This window comes from Opisthocomus hoazin, chromosome 22 (assembly GCF_030867145.1).
Source record: "Opisthocomus hoazin isolate bOpiHoa1 chromosome 22, bOpiHoa1.hap1, whole genome shotgun sequence".
In the NCBI taxonomy this organism is placed as follows: Eukaryota; Metazoa; Chordata; class Aves; order Opisthocomiformes; family Opisthocomidae; genus Opisthocomus; species Opisthocomus hoazin.
This window is the reverse complement of record NC_134435.1, coordinates 9,979,879-9,988,907: the sequence shown is the minus strand read 5'-3', so window position 1 is coordinate 9,988,907 and position 9,029 is coordinate 9,979,879. Positions and strand designations below refer to the sequence as shown.

At 60.1% G+C, this 9,029-nt stretch overlaps 1 protein-coding gene across 1 annotated transcript in view; it reads left to right on the top strand.

Moving 5' to 3' along the window:
• Positions 1–2,037: 2,037 nt before the first annotated feature.
• LOC142363947 (serine protease inhibitor Kazal-type 5-like) overlaps positions 2,038–9,029 on the top strand; it is a 103,225-nt gene continuing 96,233 nt past the window's right edge. Inside the window, exon 1 of the mRNA XM_075441631.1 lies at positions 2,038–2,233. The gene's annotated coding sequence lies outside the window, so the exon portion shown is untranslated. The remainder of the gene's footprint in view (positions 2,234–9,029) is intronic.

Below are 9,029 nucleotides of genomic sequence, written 5' to 3'. Positions count from 1 at the left end.
GGGCTTTGTGCTGCCTGACCCCACTGCCCTGGGAGGACTGGGACAGCCCTGGGGCGACCAGTTCAGCTGGGAACGGGAGCAGAAAGGATGCCCTGCTTCAACCCAGCCCTGCAGCTGCAAAACCACCCCCCCCCACCAGAAGCAAATTCTCCCCTTCCCCATGCGGCAGTGAAACTGCCTCCACCTGCAGCATCGCTCCTTGAGACCGTCTCTGCCACCGCAGCGCAGCACGGTGCAGCGTCGTTATCTCTAATGCCTGGGAGTGGGAAACAGATTAATATTCATCACAAGGGAGCAGAGCATATGGAATATGAATAATGCTAATTGTGTCTGTATAGATTTAGCGTAAGAAGCTTCCATGCATTAAGGAGGGAGGGAATTAGTCCTTCTGTGAACCATTTCAAACTCATTTGTGGCGAAGGAGTGCCTGCCTGCCTGCGGCTTTCGAGACGGGGGTGAGGATAAAACTTGTGTCCCGTGCCTGAGAGCGGGAGAGGCTCGGGGATGCGGGACGGCTGCGCGGGTGGGGGCACGCACGCTCTGCCTCTCAAAAAACTGATAGATGGAGCAAACTCGGTCACTGCAGATGTCGAGGAGGAAAAGGGGCTGCCTGCAGGTAGGTGAGCCCTGCTGCTGTGGGCTTCCGCAGCTAAAGACCACCCCAAGCTGCCTGCACCGGAGACAGCTCTGAGCCTGCCCTGCCTGGGCTGGTTTTCCACGTGTGTGGCCCTGCTGGGCTCTTGGTCTCTGGGGTCAAGACGCAGCAGTGCAGGGCTGGCAGACGCGCCACGCTCCCACCCTGGGTGCAGTTACCTGCTCCTAGGTGCTGGCAGCTGCCGTGCATGGCAGGGAGGGAGCTGGCAGGAGGCAGTGCCCTGTGCGCAGGGGGGCTGGAGGGGCTGACGAGGTGCAGGGGGTGAGACAGCTTCATGCCTCAAACATTCATCCCATTCACCTTCTGGGGATGAGGGTTGGTGCCCCGTTTTAATCAAATCAGCTCATGGCTTTGATGAGGTGGAGAGGAGAAAGCTCATTTGCTGGGCTGGGTGGTGGAGGCAAGCAGGGAGGGCAGACTGGGTGCTGCAGGACTGGGGCTTTGGCAGAGGCCCCCGGGACCAGGTGAGCGTGTCCCCTCCTTGTGTGGCATGGACTGACATGGGGCAGTGTCACTTTGGTCGTGGGGGACCCGGTAGGTGTAGTGGGACCAGGGTCCCCTCCCTGCATGGCACGGCGGTGAGCTTCTCCCTGTGCCCCAGAGCTGCAGTGGGGGGTCCGGGCTGGACACCCCTCCTCTGCCGTGCTCTCTAGAGGTGGCCCCATGGCAGCAGGGAGCTCGGGCAGGGCTGGGGTCATCACTCTCCTGGGGGCTAGAGCTGGCCAGGGAGGTTTTGCAGCCCCAGGAGAGGATGGAAAACACCAGGGGTCTGGCTGCTTCCTGAGATGCCTCCTGGCATCCCCGCAGCTGCAGGGTGAGGAACGCTCCACGCCTTTTCCCAGGCTCTCCGGGGCCAGCAGCTGCAACGCTCTCAGGTTGGACCACTGGCCTCTTTCTCCCCTCCCCTCCCATCACTGAGAACGTGGGATTCCTCTTTCTGCACTTTGATGTCTCCAATTTTGAGCTCATTCTGGCTGCCTTATAGGCACTAATCCCTCTGCAGGCATCCGGGAGAATCCACCTACACTCCATGCAGCAATCACTTAAGTCTTATTGTGTAAACAAAATCTCAAACACGAAATCCCTAATCCATAATGGCTGAAGCCTCCTGTACCTGTTCCCCCTTGTCCTGCCTGACAGAGGCTGGAAGAAGGGGAAGGTCACTGCCGTGTTTGCTCCCATCCTCGACCTCAGCCCGGATTAAACATCCGTGCATGCTTTTAACCTTGGATTTTTCCTTTCCTCCCAGTGGTCCACGCCAGCGAGCCGCCCCCGGCCCCCTCCCCGCTCCGGTGCGTTTGTTCAGCTTAGGGGATCAAACTGGGTGACATTTGGAGTTGGGATATTTAAAATGCAAATCTCCCCTCGATAGATAAGTGGAATTTGCTCCCTTTTATGAAGTGAACCTCCAGGGAGAGCCGAGCGCTGCGGCCGGCTAGCTCTGAATCCAAAATCCAGCTGGAGGGGGAGGAATCGCTGCCTCCCCCCACCATCCCAGCACTTTTGGGCAAACACTCAGGCGATCACCATCCTCATCACCACGAAGGCATCTGAATTTCCCCTAAACATGGCGAAGAGGTAAGAGCCATGGGGCTGGCAGGGAAACCTGCAGTATTTCTGGGTTACAGCCAGGGAGGGAGAAATCTCGGTGGCCGCTGGTGTAATCCCAGAATTGATGTTTTCTTCCTCTGCGCCCGGGGTGCTGCTGATGTATCATTGTCTCTCCCTCCCAGCTCGGAAATTAAGGCTTTCGCCACTTTTCTTGCTGCAGAGGAACAAATGTGTGTCTGAGAGAGAGATTTACACTTTGCTTTCCCTTTTGGAAATGGAGCGTGATTTTCCATCGACTGCAGATGCTGGGCCTGTCCTGACGCATTGAGACGGGCTGGCGGGGGGAAGGAGCCCCCCACCTGCCCCCCTCCCGGCCTGCTGCAGCAAACCAGCTGGGTTTACACCCCAAAAGGTTTGGCTGAGAGAGGGCCGTGGTCCTGTGTTGCCCCCTCCCCACTCCCATAGGTGGTCCCCACCTTGTGCTTCCCCCCCACCCGGGGGTGCAGGCTCCAGGCTGGGCTGATTCACCTCCTGGCATGGCTGTGCTTGCAACCTGCTAAATCTCCCCGAAAGGGAGGAGAGTTAGAGCATCTTCAGGAAAAAACTCTTGCTTTGCTGCCAACCCCGTCCAGGATGTGCCTGCAGACATCAGACTGGAGCTGGGTTTTGGGGGGGGGGGGGGGGGGCGGGGGGGCTGGGGGAGGTGCATAAACTGCAGTAGGGCTGGGATGGAGAGGAGCAGCCCTGGGTGGGAAAGCCTTGGGAGTGTTGGCGAGGGGGCGTCTCACCAGCCCAGAGCTAGTGGCTCCTTCCCTGCCTGCAGCTGACCTGCCTGTCCCCGACCCCCACTCACCCAGCAACGGTTTAACCAAAGAGGAAAATAATCATGAAGAAAAAGTTCAGCCGGTTCTCTGAGCTGGTGCCAGGCTCCTGCAGCGGTGTCACAGGGCAGGCTGGGGGCTTCCCGCAAACCACGACGTGCCGAGCAGTATCTGGAGCCTCACAAATACACTCTAGGAATGGAGGAAAGGGGATTTGAATTTCAACTTTGATGCATAATGTGCTTTCTCTAAAAAAAAACCAGCCTTCTTGGCAGGGACCAGACAACTTCCCACTAAACCTCCTGAAGGAGCGCGTTGCCAGTTGCAGAGATAAAACCTCAATGAAACACAATTAGCTTCCACCCGGATTAGCCAAACTCGCCTCTCTCCTCCCACCCAGCCACCCCAGCCCGGCAGTGGGATGGGGACCGCCAACGTCCCGTGTCCCCAGACCCCCCAGGAGCGGCTCTGCCCCGGGGGGAGGATAACCCTCTCTTCATGGTTAAGGGGAACCGACGCGTGACGAATGCACGAAAGCCGGAGTGCTGCAGGGCAGCCCCCGCCATCTCGCCGAGGACAGCGGCTCATCACGGCTGGCTTGCTGCGGTTCTCTCTGGTTTGGAGGCTGGTGGGGAGCCTGGGGCAGGGTCCCCGTGTTGTCCTCTATGGTCCAGCCAGCTCGGGGCACAACACTTCTGCCTCCTTCCCCTGCTCAGTCCCAAAGCAGGGAGAAAGGGGCAGAGGGGACCTGCTGGCAGTGGTGGTTGCCAAGATATTTTTTCTTTAGGCAGGAATATCTTGAATATTGATTTTTTTTTAATGCTTATAAGCTGGAATATTTTCTAGGCTTGGAGTTTTTAGTCTTAAGCATCACTCACGGGGAGGCTGTCTCCCCCCAGTTTGGCCCTGGCTCCCAGAGTACCACACTGAGCCCAGACATGTGTCAGCCTTGCTTGTACCGCGGGTGCCTTTTCGGAGCAGGGTCCCTTGTCCAGGCTGGGTCACGGTGCCCGGCAGCCCGGCTGGCAGGAGAGAGCGCGGAGGAGGTGTGGGAAACACCTCGGAGCAGTCCCGGGGAGGTGAGCGCTCCCCCAGCCCCGCAGCATCCGCCCCACGGAGAGCGGCTGCTGGAGGGACCGAGAGATGCTGGCAGGGCTCTGAGGGGAAACTGGCCCGTTGATTAAGAGCTTAATTACCCAATAACGAACGGTGGACTTACCTCAACCTTGAAGCAGGCCAAGCGAGTGAAGTGCCCTCTGGGAGGGACGGGGGAGGCGAGCTGAGGGCACGCTTTGCCTGCTGCGGTACTTGTCAATATCTGCAAGATCTACACATGGAGAGAACAAAAACGCGGCTCGGGGGTTACGGGGTGCCCGGCTCCCCCGCAGGACGGCTGCACGTCTCAGCCTGGAGAATGAGGGTGAATGACCCAAAAGCAGCCCAGAATCAGCGCAGTCCAGGGACGTGGCACCAGCAGGAGGGACGCAGGATGGGGACCGTTTTGTCCCTCAGGCAGTATGACGTGCCCCGGGGAAGGGGCAGCCTGTGCGGTGGGCATTTCTGGTGGCGAGGGGAGAGGGGAGTTTGTGAGCTGGAAAGGGAAAAGGATTTATTTGGCTTGGTGCAATTTGCTGCAGAAAGGCGGTTTCAGCTCCAAGGGTAAGGGAAATGAAACAGAAAAATGCCTCCCATTAAGCAAAAGGGATGGAGAGCCCTGCGTAATAGTGCTGTCTGCAGGGGCTTCTCGCTCCGTATTTGCATCCAATGTGGCCTCGTGCCAGCGCCCGGAGGGAGCCGTGCTACAGCGAGACGTGCTGCGTGCTGCTGCGGGAGACGGGGACCGGGGAGGATGAGCTCCCAGCCCCGCAGCTCTGGGCTGGGGACAGCCGCATCCGTCACCCACCCCACTGACGATGGGCAGTGCCCAGGGAGCGGGCGGGTGGATGCCTTCCACATAGATCCCTGCGAGCTCCTGGGATCCCCCTGGCATGGACTGAGTCAGGGGCACAAGAAGCCCCTCGAAGGGGTTCAGCCAAAGCCCGTGGTCAGTCCCAGCACATCCTCTCATCCCGCCTGCATCTGCAAGGCCCCAGGGAACAGCCCCCAGCAGAGACCCTGACCCCAGCAGGGACCCCAACCCCAAGACCCCAAGCACAGCTGCGGGTGTTCATCAGGGGGTGCGCTTTCCTCCCCCTTTGCTGTTGTTTTTTTTTAAAGCCCAAGTAGATGAAACGGGTGTATGGAAGAAAGGACAACATTCGCGCAGGAGCTTTCCCAAGTAATTCATCCTCCCAGAAATTAATTATCAGTGCTGGCGTGCGTTTAATCAGCATCAGTCCCTGAGTGCCTGAGGTCGGAGGGCGTTGCTTCCTCTGCCTCCCGCAGCTCCAGGTTCCTGCTGGTGGGGAGGAGAGCTGCTGCTGCCGCTGGAATGGGAGCTGGAAGCAGGGAGAGCAGATCAGGCCGGGAGCACGCAGCCCCGGCAGCTGTGCAAACACCACCGGGGCGGCAGCACCCGGCCAGCCCTGCCCGGGGTGGGTGGGTGGCTGGGCTGTGGCAGGGCAGCCCGCTGCTGGGAGCGGCTCAAACGCCTGCGGTGGGGAGTCCCCAGGGTGCCCGTCGGACTGGGAGAAGGAATGTAGCTCGGGAGATGGTGGCCTGTGACCCAGCACCCCATCCTGCACTGAGGACAGCAAACCCAGACGGGCAGCGGGCACACGCGTGTGTGTGCGTGTGCAGCTGTGCGGCACGCCGGGAAGGCGGACGCTGCAGCGTTTGTTTGCCGGGGGGACCATGGGGGCATCTGTTCCAGCAGAGCTGCCTCTGGCATCCGTCTCCCTGACAAACGGGGTTTGGTTTGGTGGTAGAGCCTTAATGAAAGCGGTGCCCGCTGCGGGCGCGGGGAGGGGAGCGCCCGCCTGAACGACGCTCTGGGAGAAAAAGGAAAAGAAAAGGACAAAAGGACGTTGGACACAGCCCTTGGCGATGGCCAGATGGCTCCTTGGCAGGACCTGCGTCCGGGGGCATCCGGCTCTCCGCAGCCAGCCCTGCACGATAGGGTCTCAGGCCACCAGGAGAAGGTGCGTTGCTGGTGGGGGACAGGGTCTGGGGGTCCCCATCAGCCTGTTTCCCGGGTGCGAGAAGGCGCTGGCTGGTGTGCAGGGTCAGGCTGGTTCTGGGTGGATGTTGTGGGGCCGTGCAGCCCCCAAACCGGAGGGCAGCAAGCTGGAGGTGCTGCCTGTGTGCTGCACAGGCTGTCACCATCCTGGGCTGTGGGTCTTGGGCTGTCTGGGGTGATGCTCTCCCAGCAAGGCCAGGACACGGGGTGTCCATGGCTGGACAGACGGACATGTCCCTGTTACGCAGTGTGGGCAGCTCCAGGTGCAGCAGGGCCTCCCCAGTGCCTGGGGGACACCAAAGCCAGCAGGAGCTCAGCTATGAGTGGACTCCTGGGAGATGGGGGTGATCGGGGGTCTTGGGGACCTTTGGGACCGCTGCCCTGGGGGAGCCTGAGGTCCGGTGATGTGGGAACATGCTTCTGTCATACTCGTGCCCTCTAGTGGCTTCGTCCCCTCCCTGGTCCCATGGCCACCATCCCAGTGCCACCACCACGGTCCTGGTCCCATGGCCACCTTCCCGTGGCGGCGGGGGTCAGCCTAGTCCTGTGCCTCTGGCACTGCCAGCCTTGGCATTCATGGGTGGTGGGAAAATGCCAGGCGAGAAGGGCTTGGGTCCAGCCAAGCAGGCACCTTGGCACTGCACGATGCCATCCCCACGGTCATCTTCTTCAGGCTGGAAGGGAGTGCTTCTCCTTGGTTTCAACATGGTTTGGCATGGAAATGTAATTTTTGGATCTAGGAGGAGGCAATGGATCCCAAAACCTTTCCAGAGCCTTGAATACCCAGCCAAAACTGTTGGGTGAGGGACCCCAAAATGCATTTTATTCCACAAAATCAAATCTTGAGATTTGTAACACAAAGTTTCTCATTTTTTTGACTGCTTGGGGCTGTTTGCTACCTTTCTGTCTCCTGTGTTTAATCACATGACAGCCTGAAATATACCCAACACCCTTTTTTCTCATTCTACTGATGTTTCTCTTTTATCTAAAAGAAATAAAACGCTCCTTAGCCTCCGGCCCACAGCAGCCACCGCTTCTCAGCTGCGCTCCTTGGGGACCGGACGTCTGGATGCCCTGCGGCTGCTCCTGCCTCCCGCATGTGTCTCCTCTGTGCGTGTTTTTGGACCCTACCCAGAGCTGCAGCAAGGACGGAAAAGGTGGTTTGGTGGGAGAAGCCCAGCCAGGCACTGCGGGTCCCTGGGCGATGGGCTGGTGGAGCAGGGTGAGGATTGAATTCGATATATCAGGGCAGCATGAGCTCCCCTGTCCCCCGCAGGGACAGCGGATGGGGGCATCCCCGTGCACTTGGCAGCTGTCCCTGTCCGCGCTCCCACCGCTGGCAGGGGGATATCTCCTATCTGAGAAAGCAGATGTTGGTTAGGAGCTTCCTAAGCAGTTTCTCTTCCCTACTAGAATTGCTGCTTGGAGAGAGAATTAAATTTTCTTTTGTTGTCAGTTTAGGGGAGAACAAGGCCAAATGTCACCTGGAGAAGTTCCTGCTGTTGCACCCCAGGGGCTGGCACCGCTGCCCCAGGACCGGGATCAGCCTGTCACGGAGAGAGCCGCGTTGTCGACGGTCCCCAGGGGGATTGGATTGATGATCGATGTTGGGATTAGTTTGTACGATGGCTGCGGTGACAGCAGTGACCTGGAGCGGCAGCTTCGCCCTGCCTGTGCCTGCACTGCGCTAACCCATCCTCACGGCCTCCGGAGCGATCCGTGCACCGGGCGGTGTCGGGCCTCTGCCAGCCCAGTGAGGGGCTTGGGGCAGCAGAGCTGCAGACAGCAACTGCCACAGATGTTCTGCATTTTGGATTTCTCGCCCTTCCAGCCTCGTTAGTATTGAAATTAAAAGCAAGTGTTTGTGAATTGGTAGCTGTTCTCCAAGACCCTAATTAGCAAATCTCTTCATCCCCCGGGGCTGCAATCTAATAATCAAAAAAAAACCCAACACCCAAACAAGCCCCAAACCTTGTTTGATGGATCGGGAGTGCTACTGGAACAGTCGGAAGCGGCTCTTCCTGCTTAGTATGGTAATTAAACACTTCAATTGCAATTATTTTTGCAATTAGATAAGTCTCTAATTGTTATCATAGGTGGCAGGGGTTTGGGTGTGTGTTTGCCAGTTCTTCCTCCCCGAGCTGGCGCAAAGCGCTGATGCTGGAGGCGATTCGAGGCCTGGTTCGTCCGCAGAGGACGAGTCCTCCGTGCGCGTGGCTGCGGGGACTCGCTTCTTGCCTCCGCAAAGCAAGGTGCTGGCGAGGCGAGGTCTCCTTCTGCGGTGGGGGGCCCACCTGGGGGGCTCATAGCTCCCAGACCCCAGGCCATGTCAGACAGGACCGCGGAGGGGACATTGCCTGGCAGGGGCACCTCCCCGCTGATGCTCTGCTGGGGCTCGGCGCTGCCTGGGCTGGGTGCTGTGGGGCACCAGGGCTTCACACCCCCCCCCCATCCCCACCCCCCCGTGCTCTCTGGAAGCCGTTTGCTCTTTGCAATCGCTAATTGCCAGCAGAAAGGCCAAACCCACAGCGCTGCTGGGCCCAGACGCCGTGCCCGCGCCGGGGGGGGGATGGGGACGGGGAGCCCTGCCCGAGCCGCGCGTGTTCCGGGACCCCCAGCCCGCCGCGTTCGCGGGTGAAGCCCGGTGGCGGGGCCCGGGGGGGGTGGTCCCGGGCGGGTCGGTCCCCGGCAGCAAGCAGGGGGAGCTCCGAGCCTGCGCTGCCGCCGCGCCGGGCCCGGCTCCGCTGTGGGGGGGCTTGGGGGGTGCCCGGGACGGCACCGCTCCCCCGGCCTGGCCCCGTGCGGGGACCCCCTTCCGGGCACCCCCCTCCCGCTGGGAGACCCCCGAAGCTCGGGGCGGGGGGGTCAGCAGAGCCCTGGCACA